Raw genomic sequence first — 15,844 nt, 5'->3', positions numbered from 1 at the left:
TCTTGGAGTCTGATATTTTTGTCAAGGAAAATTGTCACTTATTCATGTATCAGTAAGTTTGTATAATTGTATACATTCTCTAGTAAAGGTTTACACATTTCTAACAAGGGTTTCTGATGCCGTTGTTCTCTTCCTTTAAAAATTGTAATGGATCCTATCACTATCCATTAAGGGCGATTTGGATTTCCTCCAAAGTTCTCCCATTTGTTTCAGGCACGACCATGACGACAAAAATGATGCCGAGTGCATTAGTCACAGCAAAGATAAGGAAGGTACCTGACAAGTACAGAAAAACTATAATCATGAATGTGCAGTGTTTATAGTATTGTAAGGTATATATATTACATATTTTGCTTAGTTGTTTCAGTCGTAAATCTGATCCAAAGTAGAGCTGTGGTGTACCATATGAGCTCCATTCCATCATAAAATTGAATGTATAAGAGACTGCCCAAGCACCAAACCAGTTCACGAGTGTTGCCAGGCTTCCAGCCACTCCTTTTACATTTATCGGGAAAATCTGTCATTTATAAAAAACTTCTCAGTAGATTGCTGACATTTACTATCTTAACTAACAAGAACAAATAGTTTATATGGTTTGGGGTTACCTCTGACATTACAACCCAGGGGACCGGACCCATTCCTATCGAATAGAACGCTATGTATACCTATTACACTCATAAAAGAAACATTTGTGAGCTTGACATGTACAAAACATTCATGAGCAGTATTTGTGAAATCGTTTCTTTTGTAACAGCTAAAACTCTGCATACCAGTATACCAGTAGCTGCAAGTATACCTCCTGCTTTTGTCGATTCCTGATGAACCTAATATAGAATTAAAAGTATCATTTCTGTGGTTACAAGTCTATTGCAAGTTGTCGACTATTATACTACCTCCGTTTCTTTTTATTTCATAAGTTACCTTGAGGTAGAATGCAACTGATGTGAGAAAGCAACCTAAAGCTGATCCTGTCGCCGAAACCTGTAGTGTATAAGATATGTTTCCCAAGTCATCAAATGTAATAATCAAAAGGTAATTTTAAAGGATAGAGGTAATCTTTACCAATAGTAAAGGCATTCTTCCAGCTTTATCAATCAACGTTGCTCCAACAGATGGAATCACAACCTGCAGAGTATAATTCTTAGGGAAGTGACAACAGACATAACAGAATTACTGCCTTTAGTAACAGGGATGTTTTGCCTCAAACCTGCAGTAAAGCATATATAACTGTTCCAATCTTTGAGGAAAATCCTGTCGAAAAAGCAATGAGATTCAAGGCATCTTTGAATACTTTATGAGAAAGCTTTCACACTTTACTGATGGCTAAGTAAGCAGTAAGAAGTGGTGTTAATGGTAAGCTTATAAGTAATAGGCAAGGAAAGTCCCATTTCAAAGTTCATGGTAATGCTTCTCCACATGTTATAGCAAAAAAGATACTTGGAGATACTTGTGGGTAACTGGGTATGTACAGTAACATTGCCATGATCAAAAATTCCTTTCAAATTTAAATACAAGCTCATTAACATTAGCACTATTAATTGCCGCCTTTCAAACAGATTGTACGTACATTCATGTTCTGTTGTGAAGAATTAAACAAAGTCCTTTTACCTGCAGTCTCAAAAATATTGCTTGCATAGAAGCAAATTCCATTGATTCCCCCAAACTGTTGCAACACCATTAAACTATCGTCTCAAGAAGCAGCAACACCTCATTGTAAGTAAACTATCAGTACCAGTTAAACTTACTATGACAGAACGTAGATATTTCTTCTGAAACAGGTCAAATATTCTAGCTTTCGGGTGATGTTTGAGCTCCTCTATACAACTCTATCAAATGAAAATACACGAGTCAATAATTCGAATGTTTATACAATTTCATTTAATTTGCTGACACAATACCTGGATCTCAGCTACTTCATGAGTTATGTCTGCATCTTGGCCTCAAAGTTTTTGAAGTGCATCTTTGTACTCCTGATTTCCTCTTCTTGCCTATATCCATAACCAACGACCAACACGCACTTAGTTTTCCTTGCAGATCATGTGGAGTATATTATGTTACCTATAGTTTATGTATTCGTACCAGCCATCTTGGTGACTCCGGAATAAGAAACAAACCCAAAATCATAATAGCACAAGGGATTAGTCCTGCATCATATCATTAAGTTACTTTTTGGCTGAATTGCTAGCTTTTCTTTAATGATCAGGTATGCTTTTATGAAGCCTTTACCGGTTAATGCTAATGTTCTCCATGATACTACTATCCCTATTATAAATGCCACTGAGACCCCTGTAGAGATCATGACCTGTATAATAAATAAGAGCAAGTAAGCGAAAACAATGGCAAAAAAGATTCTACATTACCCCCGCTCATCCGCTCGGCCCCTAGAATGTATTTTTGGACAGAATTCTAATATGTTGCTTAATGAAAAGTATGCTTCAAAAGTTCAAAGAGTATATATATATATATATATATATATATATATATATATATATATATATATATATGACAATTCCAAAGTTACAGAGAACATTTTAAAGGAAAATCTCTTTGAACTTTTGAAGCATATATATATACCTGATTCAGTGTTGTAAGGGCTCCTCGAATGTTTACAGGTGATATTTCAGCAATGTAAATAGGAACCTGTAAAATTTATCATAGTACATAACACCGACATTTAGTTGAGCTCAATTCAATAGTTTAAAGATTACAATGTATAACAGAACATACATACCACATAGGAGAAGGCACCCATTCCATATCCTCCGGCTAATCTTCCTATGTCCAAAACAAAAGTACCCTGCTTTTCATAGGATAATATCTTAACAATTTATTTCATTTAATTAAAACAACATTAGTTAGTAATTATTATTTATAGTTTTACAAGAAAATATTTGTCTCAACCTTGGAAAAATATATAACCAACCACCCTGCCACGCAGCATGTGGCATACAGTCCCATTGCCTGCCAATAAATCAAATTTAAAAAGAATTCATATCATGCATCAAAGAAGTAGCCTGTGACATAGTACCCTGATAAATTTTGCTTCCTACCCATTTTCGACCAACAAAATCAGCTATCGGTCCACTTGTTATAGCGCCAAACATAGCACCAAAAGTCAGTATAGAACCAAAAAGTGAAAACTGCATGAAAATCAGGAACAAAAATAAACATCTTAGGAGCTTTATGCACATCAAAAATAGCTAAACTGATATTGCAAAATACACATAGAAGCGGACTGTCAGCAAACCTCAGCAGTTGACAGATGAAGTCCTGCAGTTACTGCAGACTGTGTAGGAGAAGAGTAGCCAGCCTGAATATCAACCCATTATGTTAGTTAATATTCCGAGTGAATGTACAGAAAGATACAACAGCTTACAGATCGAGGCAGACTAAATGGAACAACACTTACACAAGCTTCGAACTGGTACGAACCACACACTGCAACACAAGTGCTTAAATAAATCATCCATGGATATCCTTTGCTACTAGCCTTGCCTTTTTTACATCCTCCATCGATGATGCTTTCCTTAGCATGTATCTTTGGCTGTTGGACCTCATCTTGTTCGCATTCAAGTCCTCGCTCCACATCCTTTCTAGCAGCCATATTATTTTTATGGCTTTATATAGAAACTGCAGAGGTGCATAGACTATTAATTCAGACTTAAGCTTGTTTAATTCGATTTTTTTTTTCTATTTTTTTAAACGGTTTTAAAGAAGTACTTTTGAAAATTACAAACGAGTCACCACATATTTCTAGTAGCCATTTTCTTTTATCAGTGAAACAACTGCAAATAATAACTTACAAAACAAAAGTAATTAAATGACAAAATATAACAAGAATACCTTAACTGAATATAAAGTGGTGACTCCAATTAACCAATTATTTGCATCCTATAGTACATATAGCTTATAAAACATGTAAATATGTAATACTTAGTGTAACAAATTTTTTTGCATGGTCGTCCTTTTATAGTATAGTTGGTTCATATTTGCCCCCACAAATCAAAAACATTTGATCTTGACACGCATATCATTCTAATATTCTATGGAACTATGATCTGATTTGGGAATGTAATGAGTGTTAGAATCTTTTTTAAACAAATTTTGGAGATTCTTTTTTCTCTAGGAAATTGTAGGAGTGAATTATACTAGTTACAACTTACAACCAACACCTCGTGTGCGTAATATGTTACAGAAAACATGTTACGTGTCCAACACTTTGATAGTTTGATTAGGCAAACATGAAAAGTACATGATCACTTAGCCCGATTTATTATAGTTGTGGTTTTACTTAAAATTAGATTTATCATGCGACTCAAAATAAAATTATTTATTTTTTATTTAATGTATTATACCGTTATTTCCTTCAAAAAAACAATATATATATTACACTATATTTCGTAATTGACAATACACTAGAGTATAACCTGACCTGAATAGATTGAAAACTAAATAAATAAAAAATAAAAAATAAAAAAACTACCTGATTTTGACCTTAAATGAACCTAACATTGCTAATTAACATTTTGTGAATAACTTTTAAAACAATATTTACACTCTTACTTTAATTTATTGCTACATTATTCAATGTTAACAAGAATGGACTATTCTAAATGGAAGATGATTTTTGAGACAATTCGAAATGAACGATGAAGATTGCATGATGAAGAGAAAGATGGTCATATTAAGAGAAGTTGGTTTGTTTGTGGCCTAGTGGGTTTTGATGGGTTACAACTCAAGTAAATTGAAGAATCATATCATATCTTTTGAGGCAAAGTTGAGAGAAATATATATATTTAGAAACAAGAGCGCTTATTAGCATATATACTTATTATAGTTATTGATATGGCTATTCAGAATAATTAAAGATGATTATTGAAGGTATATGGAAGTGTATTGGATTCTTTTTGTTAGTTTGTCGATGTAGTGTGATCCTAAATATATTGTTATTATATTGACACAAAACTTGGAATTCAACAATTGTAGTTATACATAACTTTCCATTTTTTGCAAGCATGCAATATGTATGATCATCATTTTTTTTTTAATATTTTTTATTATATATAATATTTATATTGATATGGATTTTAATGGATATAACCTTCAATCTCGGTTGAAAGGTTCGAAATCTTAAGTCTCAGTCAAGAAATGATATGCTACACAAGAATAAACCTAAACAAAGCCAAGAATTCACAAGCACAAGATTAGGTAAACCCTTCAAAAATTCCAAGAGCTAAAACTGATTTTTATTAAGAGCATAAACACCTTTACATAGGCTACAAATAAGCACTAAGATTTCTAAACTTAATTTCTAAACTCACTACTCAACAAAATAAATTACAAGATTAAAAAAGGAATTAATTATATCTTTAAAATGCTTAAAGCAAGCAAAACCCTTTTAAGTGAAATGGTAAAACTTGTATGCAAATCTATGAATAGCAACTACTAGGAGATAAAAACTACTAATAGAAAGTTCCAACAGAGATAAGTTTCCCATCATTAATAGTGTAAAAAAAATATTTTTTGGCAACTTCATAATTAAGAATTAAATATTGCTAATAATGCTTGGCAACTTCTTAAGAATTAAATTTTGCTAATAATGCTAACATAAGTGTAAAGGAAGCATATATATGAATAAATGAAAAATTTAGACACTTAAATTTATCTCATACCCTAGTGAGTACTTTTTTTTAACAGGAATATATGAGAGATTGGAGGAGCGATGAGAAGTCAAACCCATGTCACACTTGAGGGAGATGGAGGGGACTAATTATCCCTCCACTCCTCACTCCTCGTCGGTGCTTAATTAACAACTAAGGATTGAAAAGTTTATTGTTTAATTAGTCTTATTTTGTAAATGACCTTGAGGCATGTAATTTTTATGCATACATCTTAAAAAACTGAACATTTAAAAATACAAAATTCAACATTTCTTGATACAAAACTGCATATATTATAAATCACTAAAAAAAAAAAATGACGTTGTTATTATTATTGTTATTATTATTATTATTATTATTATTATTATATCTCAAAAACAAAAGTCATACAACCTACAATAAATTAGTGGGAAGCCGAGATACAATCTGGGCCCCCACTCCTTTAGCTATATCAAAGTCTACCCTAGTTAAGATATGAGCTGCAGATCGAGCCCCAATGTCATGCGTCGTCAAGAAAATCTGAATCCTCTTCAGCATCGCAACAACCTCCTTCTCTAATTCCCCAAGTGAATAAAAGGAGAAGGGGATGAAACCATTTCCAATCGCCCGACAACGAGCTTCATACTTAACCCGCTTCTGATTAGTCGCATCTGCCACAACCCGTCAAGGAACAAAATCAGATATCCCTGTCTGTGTCAAAGGAGAAGACCATGTGAATTCGACACATACATCACAACCATGATCCCATGAATAAAGTAAAACATCGGCAGGTCTGAGGGCCCCGTCATTCCCTTTAGACAATCCTATGTCAACCTCCTTTCTAGCTGTAATCCCTGATCGATAGCAAATATCAACAAGGGTATCCCGAACAACATTAGGCCGATGTTTAATGCTCACAATACCAGCACATGACACCGCGTGGTCGTCGAAAATATCCCTTATAAAAACCCTTCAATAAGCAGAGCATGGCGTCGAGACAGAGAATAAAGGAACACCCAAGCGCGCGGTAGCACAATACATATCGAAAAGTCCTTACATTCATCGTCTGACCCAACCCAGAAATTGGAACCGCCCGAAGCCAAGCAGAGGTGTGATCTCCTTGCTGCGATTTTCACAATGCTGATTGACGAGGAAATAAAAAGAAGGTGGATTCTGCAGATGCGGTAACCTTTGTGAAATATATATCTGCCAATTTCTTCATGAGTTTAGGGGCAGCGACCTCATTAGGATTAACCAAAATGTTAGACCCTACCGATCCATTAAATAGACTCACCGCATCCTCAAAAGCTTGACCAAGGTTAACAACGCCAGCATGCCGTAGAAGTTTTGTCTCCAATCCAGCAGACTATAATCGAGAGGCAAGAAAAGCATAGTGACGAACATCACCTGCGGAATAAACACCAAGTCTACCAAATGCAAATGGTAAGGTGGCAAGCCGCCACTGCCAATCGCCAAACCCAGGTCCCGAAGTAGTGACAATACGCTCCAAGGAGATCAAATAGCCTCGTCGAAAGTGCGTTGAGCCACCTCAAAAGTACTAGGAGGACAAGTACGCAAGGAAAAGTAGAGTTTAGAAACTCTGGTACACGCCCTAAGCAACAACAACTCACACTGGGGATCATCGAGCTTAGCAACCCTATCCATGCATTAGAGCAATGGTCTTGGACACCCTTTGCAACACAAGGTCACCTCCAAAACCGGGATCGGAACTAGCAGGACCACCAAGCAACTTGACACCATGAGAAGGTCGAGCAATATTAGGTGGAAATAAATACACCCACGAGCCTGCTTCGAGGGTCCTCAAAAGGCTAGAAAACTTTTGTTTTTTCCACATTGAGATGTAACCCAAAACGAGGCCCTTCCTCCATAATCAACTACAAATCTTCCCCACCACCAAAGTGTCACCAATAACAGTGTGTCATCCAAATACCATGCCTGAAGACATAAGTCAAAAGAATCTCTGATTTTACAAACAATGGGTTGTAAAACCAAAGAAAAAAGTAAAGGACCAAGGGTATCACCCTGCTGCACTCCCTTACACGACCATAAGTATTGGTCCCCATAATACAATCTGGCTAGATTTGAATAGCAGAATTCAACCCATCGCGAAATGCCCAGACAACGACAACGAACTTCACGCAACATGACCTTACGATCAACAAGATTAAAGGCATTATAAAAATCAACCAATGACATAGAAAGACCAACCTTAGAACCACGATCCTCAATCAACCGATTCATAGCATGAAGAATTGCCTCACCACCTGAAGAAACCCCAACGCCAAATTGAAGACCATCAAAGTAATTACCTAAAGACTGGCCAACCATAACAGCACCCACCTTCAAAACCAGACGCCGCCAAATAGTACCCACAGCTATAGGACGAATACCACCAATGACAAGAGGTGTAAGAGGAGCAGTTGCAATATACTCTCCTAGTTCCATAGGACACATTCCAGCTAAAAATAGATTAACCACCTCAAAAATAGAGTCAACCAACTCATCCGATACAGCCACATCAACACCACTCAAGCAATCCATAAGGTGTTGAGCACGTAAATCGTCCCTACCACATGATATGCCTCGAGGAAAACTCTTAATCCGATCCAAAACAACAACAGAAGTAGTAACGAGATGAAGGCCATCAACAGGTATATCAGGCAAGGATGGAGCTAGAGAAGTAGGGGTTAGGCAATCAACAGGTATATCAGGCAAGGATGGAGCTGGAGAAGTAGGGACTCCCTACGTTGTTGTTGTTGTTGTTGTTGTTGTTGTTGTTGTTATTATTATAGTGTTATTATTATTAGGAAAAAGATATATGCAGCCCTAAGGGCTGCATATAAGAAGCTAAAAGTGGAAAGAATTGACAATAAATATACAATTGTTTCACCGATTTACTTGTGAATTGTTGATAAATTCCCAATTTAATACTAAAAAAGGAAAGATATTAAATGCTTATATGCAGCCCTAAGGGCTGCATATATATAGCATTACCCTTATTATTATTATTATTATTATTATTATTATTATTATTATTATTATTATTATTATTATTATTATTATTATTATTATACTCCCTACGTTTTCCTACATTCTACTTCTTACTTTATACGGAGTACAATTTAATACTAAAAAAGGAAAGATATTAAATGCTTACATGCAGCCCTAAGGGCTGCATATAGCATTACCCTTATTATTATTATTATTATTATTATTATTATTATTATTATTATTATTATTATTATTATTATTATTATTATTGTTATATTTATTATTGTTATACTCCCTACGTTTTCCTACATTCTACTTCTTACTTTATACGGAGTACGTTTTATGGCACGTTTTCTTAAGTTCTACTACTTACTTTATACATTTTATGACAACATTTTATTCATTTTTTATTAACTATAACCCCACTTTCAAGACCCAGTTATTTCAATTAATCCATTTTCTTTTTATCTCTTTCGCCTTTGATTTAAACCAAAAGTAGTCATATGCATGGTCCCAAAACTTAGAAAATCAAGGGAGTATTAATTATTATTAATACTAATATTTGTTATTATTTTAGTAATTATTTTTATTAGTAATTAATTTAATGTTCTCTCTATTCTTTTTTATTCAACTTACTTTCCATTTTTTTGTCGTTTTTTATATTTTACATATAGCTTTATTCTATTTATGGCAAAACCCCTTATACCATCTTACACCTTCAACCCAACGAGGCGTGATGGTCCGCTACCAGAGGTAAGGTCCATACCAAAAGACAAAAACAGTATAAAAGTTAATAATAACATTATACAATTAATAATAACAGTATAATAAAAAAAATACGCTCTTTCCTATTTCCCTCTTTCTTAATCGGAAATCTCGCTGAAATAATAACATTATAGAATAAAAAATAACAGTATAAAATTAACAATAACAATATATTATCAATAATAACAGTATAAACAAAAAAAATACTTGGTATAGAACATACCAGGTATGGGCCAATATTTACTCCAACCGTACAATGATTACACCTTTCCATACATTCTCTCTCTCTCTCTCTCTCTCTCTCTCTCTCTCTTCAATATTTTTCTTACACAAACCCACCTTTTATACTTTTTCTCTTACTTTTTCTTAATCCCAATTCAGTATTTCACTTACATTATTCAACAATTTCTTAAATTGTGTATCTATAGTAAACTTATAGAAATTAAAAGAACGAAAGTAGCAAAGTATATATTAATAATAATGATAATTATTATTATTAATTTATTAAGGATCTTGCTAGGGTGTTAGATAATCATTTAAAATATTCTTAAAGTTTCTTCAAAGAAAAATATTTTCTAAAACGATATAATATAGAAATTAATGTTCATTTCATTTTAATATTTCTACTTTTAAATATCTTATCCAATTTCCACGGGCTATTCATTAGCCTTTTCCATTTATTAATTATTATTATTTATTTAGTTATTTATTTATTTATTTATTTATTATTATTAACACTGTTATTATAATAACAATTATTATTATTAATTAATATTTAAAATATATAAAATATTAGTTATATTGTTATATTAATTTACTAATCAATAATTATTATATCATTACAATCTATATTAATAAATACTATTTATTATTATTATTAATCATTATTAAAAAAATATTATTAATAATAATTGTATAAATAATAATAATTGCTGTATAAATAAATATTAATCATAAATTACTAAATTTTAGTTGACTTTTGTTCAAATTGCAAAAAATTACTACTTCATAAAATGTTATGGATTAGTTTAGTAATCTACATCACTTATTCAAAGATAGGCCGTATTTGGACCAAAAAATTCTATTTTTTCCCCTACAAACCTTCAAAATGTCCAATTTAATTCGTTTGTGTGCTTTAAATTTTTTTATCCAATTTAAATTTATTTAATTTATATTCCATCCCCTTTTTATTTCGCTAAATATACTCAAAGATAGCTGATATATTGATCTTGTAAAGCAACTTCGGAGCTGAAAATTAATTATGAAAAACAGGATGTCCCATTTAGCAAAGAGGTGTGTTTGTTGAAGCAAAAGGAGTTCATTGAATTTTTGGGTATGAGATTAGTTGATGAGCACGAGTAATATTTAGGAGTTCCTTATATCTGACCTTATTTTTACTAATCTAATCTATTTTGAACTTATTTTTCATAAATAAACCACTTAGTGGCCTGGGCGATGCCCCGTGTTTGTTTCTCCTATTTTATTTTATTTTTTAATTTTGGTTGGAAGATAGTGGATATCTGTAGGGAATATTTCAAGCATTATCCCAAACTTGAACCCCACTGTGATCATACACTAAAGTACGGTGACGTCCAAAGGGAAAGAAGATAGAGCAAAAGAGTCACCAACAAGTTTTAGGAACTTGTAAACCGTTCACAGGGTGAAGGTTACACCCCTTAACGATCCAGGAGATCGTTAACTCAAATAGGTATGGAACCATAACTGGTAGTTCGGGGATGAAGGTACAAATCCAACCTAACAGAGATTGAACCTGCCCTAATAATAGGCCTCTACTTTATTCTGATCGTATTCATGAGCGCTTTCTGACTAACATGCGATCAATAGGATTAACCCTAAACCTGTTTATCTATGTTGGTTGAATATTAATGCACAAATAAATCTATTATTGGCGATCACTTGAATTATAATCATATTAACCCTAAACAAGATTATTAACTATCTTATTAAGCGTGATTACAAGTACCAATTCTCTTTAAACATGCATAAAAGGTGTGATCAAGCAATAACAATAAATATATCAAGCAACATAATAATAATCATAACAATCATTATCATAATCATGTTAAAGCATAATATTAATAGCAAGATCCTAGACATGATACTAACAAGATTAATAACAAACCCTAGCATGTCACTAAACATATAAAAATCAAAGCTTTAGCCCTAACATGATACAAACATGATATTAGGAAAGAAAATAAAATGCATCATATAAATCATAATTGTTATTATATTCTTTACCCTAAACATGATACTAGGAAACATTCTTTTAATCATTCTTGATATTAGAAATTACCCTAAACATGATACTAGGAAGATCAAAACGTCATAACATAACACTAGAAATCATAACAACCTAGACATGATTTCTAAGAACCATAAAATCAATAAATCAATTAAAGCACTTACTTGGATGCCTCATATCTCTTTCTAATAACAAAATACACACGTTAGTAATTTCAAGGAAAATAATAATAAAACAATTAAATTAAATAATTGAAATAAAGATTAGGGACCAAACCCTCAGAAATATCAAACCTTTCACGTCTAGGGTGAAGGAAACTTCGAACTAGGCTAGGTGTGTCTAGTGCTAATGTATGAGGAATTGTGTTTGTAAAAGGGTTGGTTTATAAAGAGAGAGAGAATCAAGAAATTCTTGATGAGAGTTGGTGAGAAAAAAGAATTAGAAAGAATTAGAATTGATGATTGAAAAAGGGGAGATATGACCTCTATTTATAGAGAAAAAAGATAGTCGAAGAATAAGAAAAGAATCCGAATTCGAATCGAAATAAAACTCGATGGACAGCAGTTTTTGCGGATTTTGTTTTTATCATATCTTTTGATCTAGAAGTCCAAATAAGGCATATAATATGTCGTTGGAAAGCTCTTGTAGTCTACTTTCCAACCCAATTAAAATCTTTTGTAGATAAAAAGATATGACCGAAATAGTAGGACGATGTCAGTTTTGGATAGAGTTTCATATCTAATTCATATCTTTTTCGTTAAAGCTCGGATTTAATATTATAATATATCATTGGAAAGATAATTTAAAGATCTATCCAACCATATAAAATTTGGATAAATATTATGAGGCACAAAAATAATATCTAACTGCCTTTGAACATCTTTAAATTCGAATAGAATTAGGATTTAAGAAAAAAGAAAGTTTTAAAAAAGGAAAGTTTTTATTTAACTCAAAATTCTTTAATCTTATCTTTTCAAAAGGATAATTAAGATCTTTTAGAAACTTATAGCAACTTCTAATTAATCCTAATTAGTTTAGGAATAGGATTAAACCTTTGGACCCTCCACATGATCATTGGGCCGTAGGTAAAATCCGGTTTGGGCCCAATTTAGTATTTTGGCCATAACTTCCTCATTATTCATCGGAATTGGGCTTATAATATATCGTTGGAAAGGTCTTTTCAAGCCCCATCCAAAAACACTATTATTTGACCCATATCATGGACCAAACTAAACTGGAATGCATGTTTTTAATAAATAAGGTAAGAAAAGAAATATTTTCAAAAACAGAAAGAAGAGATATTTTAATAAAAACATCCTCATCACTAGAATTTTCACACTTTCGCTTTGTTTGATAATCAAATGACGTGAAAGGTATTAATCACTGGCTTTGGTTTTGGGGAGACACATTTGGGTGTCTACAGAAGCCCTCACTTTAACTGAGTTTGGAGAAACGCAAGTTTCGAAAACAAAAGTCAAAGTAGCGATAGGGACGGAGAATGATTCAGAACGTTCTGCGATCCTAAACCATTCTTGTAACGCCGATACCTGCAAACTAGCATTAGTTAAACAGATAAGAGAGTTAAGAAACGCGTATCTTGCACTGTCGAGCACACGTTTGTGAAGGTAACCGATTTGTTGCTGCGTTTGTCGTTGTGAAAACCTTCCACAATCTATGGAACGCCATCTTGCTGTTTTGATGTTCACTCATCTCTGAAAAATAGAGCTTTTTTGGGAAGAAATATCCACGCGTCTCTGAACAAAAGAGCTTCTTTTGAACGATATGTCCACGCGTCTCTGAACAAAGAGCTTTTGAATGATATGTCCACGCGTCTCTGAACAAAGAGCTTTTGAATGATATGTCCACGCGTCTCTGAACAAAGAGCTTTTGAATGATATGTCCACGTGTCTCTGAACAAAGAGCTTTTAAATGATATGTCCACGCGTCTCTGAACAAAGAGCTTTTGAATGATATGTCCACACGTCTCTGAACAAAAGAGCTTTTGAATGATATGTCCACACGTCTCTGAACAAAAGAGCTTTGATGATATGCCCACGCGTCTCTGAGTAAAAGAGCTTTGATGATATGTCCACACGTCTCTGAACAAAAGAGCTTTGATGATATGCCCACGCGTCTCTGAACAAAAGAGCTTTGATATGTCCACGTGTCTCTGAACAAAAGAGCTTGATGATATGTCCACGCGTCTCTGAACAAAAGAGCTTTGATGATATGTCCACGCGTCTCTGAACAAAAGAGCTCCGCGTCTCTGAACAAAAGGGCTTGTAAGAAATGTCCACGCGTCTCTGAACAAAATAGCTTGAAAGGATTTTCCACGCGTCTCTGAACAATAGAGCTTTGATACTTGAATGTTTGTTGCGATAATATTTCGAAGAAAACTTCTGAAGACCAAAGCTTGTCAGTCTTTAAAGCTCGCTTGAACTTTGCTTCCGCTATGCCAGTACGTTGGCGCTTTTGCTGCTTGTGAACAATTATGTCGGTGCCTCTGCTGTTTATGAACCAGTACGCCAGTGTCTCTGTTATTTATGAACCAGTACGTCGGTGTCTCTGCGATGAGCCAATGCTTAGGCGCTTTAAGCTAAGTAAGACGATCTTTCGTCAGGTTGATCACTTATTGCGATTGTAATCAAGCCGACTACTTAATCATGTCAAATTGCTTATAGGGGCTAACTGGCGTACCAAGGAACCCGAAATTGCTGAAAGAGGTTGAAATAACTACTCTGAGTGGTTGAGCTCTGTCGCCGCTACAATGCCTCTGGCGCCGTGATTTGGCTCTGTCGCCAGACGCTGGAATCTAGCGCCAGGCGCTGAAATCTGTTGCCAGACGCTAGATGTCGTCGTCTGGCACTGGAGTCGAGTCTTCCCTATTCTGCTCTTGCTGCTGCAGGGATGCACCTGTATTTATCTTTGACTATAGGACTTTGCCAATTTCTTTAATTATTTTAGAGTTGACCTAAAGTTTAATGTCGCTTGACTCATTGACTTGATACGACTCAAGGAATAAACTTGACTCGCTGTGATTGACTCGAGGTTGACTCGACTCGAAGTGAAATGACATGTGTGACTCATGACCCGTGTGTGCATTGTATTGTGATCGTGCGACTCGAAAATGCAAAAAGCAAAAATTTTCCGTCATTTTTGTGGAGGGTACCGACTTTCTCCCGAAAAAGAAAGACGCGAAAAAGAAAGAAGCGAAGTTTTTGAAGGTGCATGTTGAATGAGCTTAGTCAAATGTCATTTGATACTATCTCTCAAGGTGTAAGGATTAACCCATCCTAGGCTATCTCAATTGTTGACTCAATGATGAAAGCATTTGGGTAACTTAGGCACGGAGGCTAAGCACTTCATACTTTGTGATGCAATGATGAGTGATGTTGATATGACAAGGCATGCTTCAACGTTGTGTTAAGATTCCATGACAAAGGTTCCTAAGGGAAGGTATATTTGGTCATGTATCTGTGATGTGTATGAAAGTGATTCTAAATTTAGGCCGCAAGAGCTAAATGTGTGGAAAAAAAATATTGAAAAGAGTCAAATGGTGGTGACTCTTAGGCTGGGTTGGCTAATGATGTAGGGATCAAGCCTCCAAGTCTAGCTCTAAGTGAAAAGGGATGAGCATAGGAGACCCCTTTATATGATCATGGTGTGAGTGTGTGAATGTGAATATGAATGCATTTTTATTACGGCCGCACCTCGACGTGAGGTTGCCTACGTATCCGTTAGGAATCAGGCCAAACGTAGCTCTAGCCGAACGCACAAGTGTGTGTATACCTCAAAAAGGTCTTTTTAAGGGTTGTAACGTGGTTAGGATAAAGGTTGAAAAAGAAGGGGATAAAAGGCTCAAGACCCTAGATAAGCCGCCAAGGTGTGCAACCTTGCTTTTTAATCTTTATATTTTTATGCTTGAGGCTTTCTACTCTTTTTTTTTAGCTCTCTTTTCTCTTTTTTGCTTTAGCATTTTTTTTTATAAGTGTGGGCAATCCCGATCATGCGGTCTATCACTCACTAGGCATTCATGTTTCTCAGGCACGGTACCGAGCACTAGATAAGATACGCAATCTGAGACGTGTTCATATCAAAGACATTGGAACACTTTCCCTTTTGTACACTTTTATTATTATTATTATTATTTATTTTTTGCTAT

General features: G+C 34.3%; 1 pseudogene; it reads right to left on the bottom strand.

The window, feature by feature from the left end:
• Positions 1 to 160: 160 nt before the first annotated feature.
• Positions 161 to 3,466, bottom strand: LOC145614377 (sugar transporter ERD6-like 7; annotated as a pseudogene).
• Positions 3,467 to 15,844: the final 12,378 nt, after the last annotated feature.

The sequence above is a fragment of the Chenopodium album genome, chromosome 3 (genome assembly GCF_948465745.1).
Source record: "Chenopodium album chromosome 3, dcCheAlbu1.1, whole genome shotgun sequence".
NCBI lineage: Eukaryota > Viridiplantae > Streptophyta > Magnoliopsida > Caryophyllales > Amaranthaceae > Chenopodium > Chenopodium album.
This window is presented reverse-complemented; position numbering and strand designations above follow the sequence as displayed.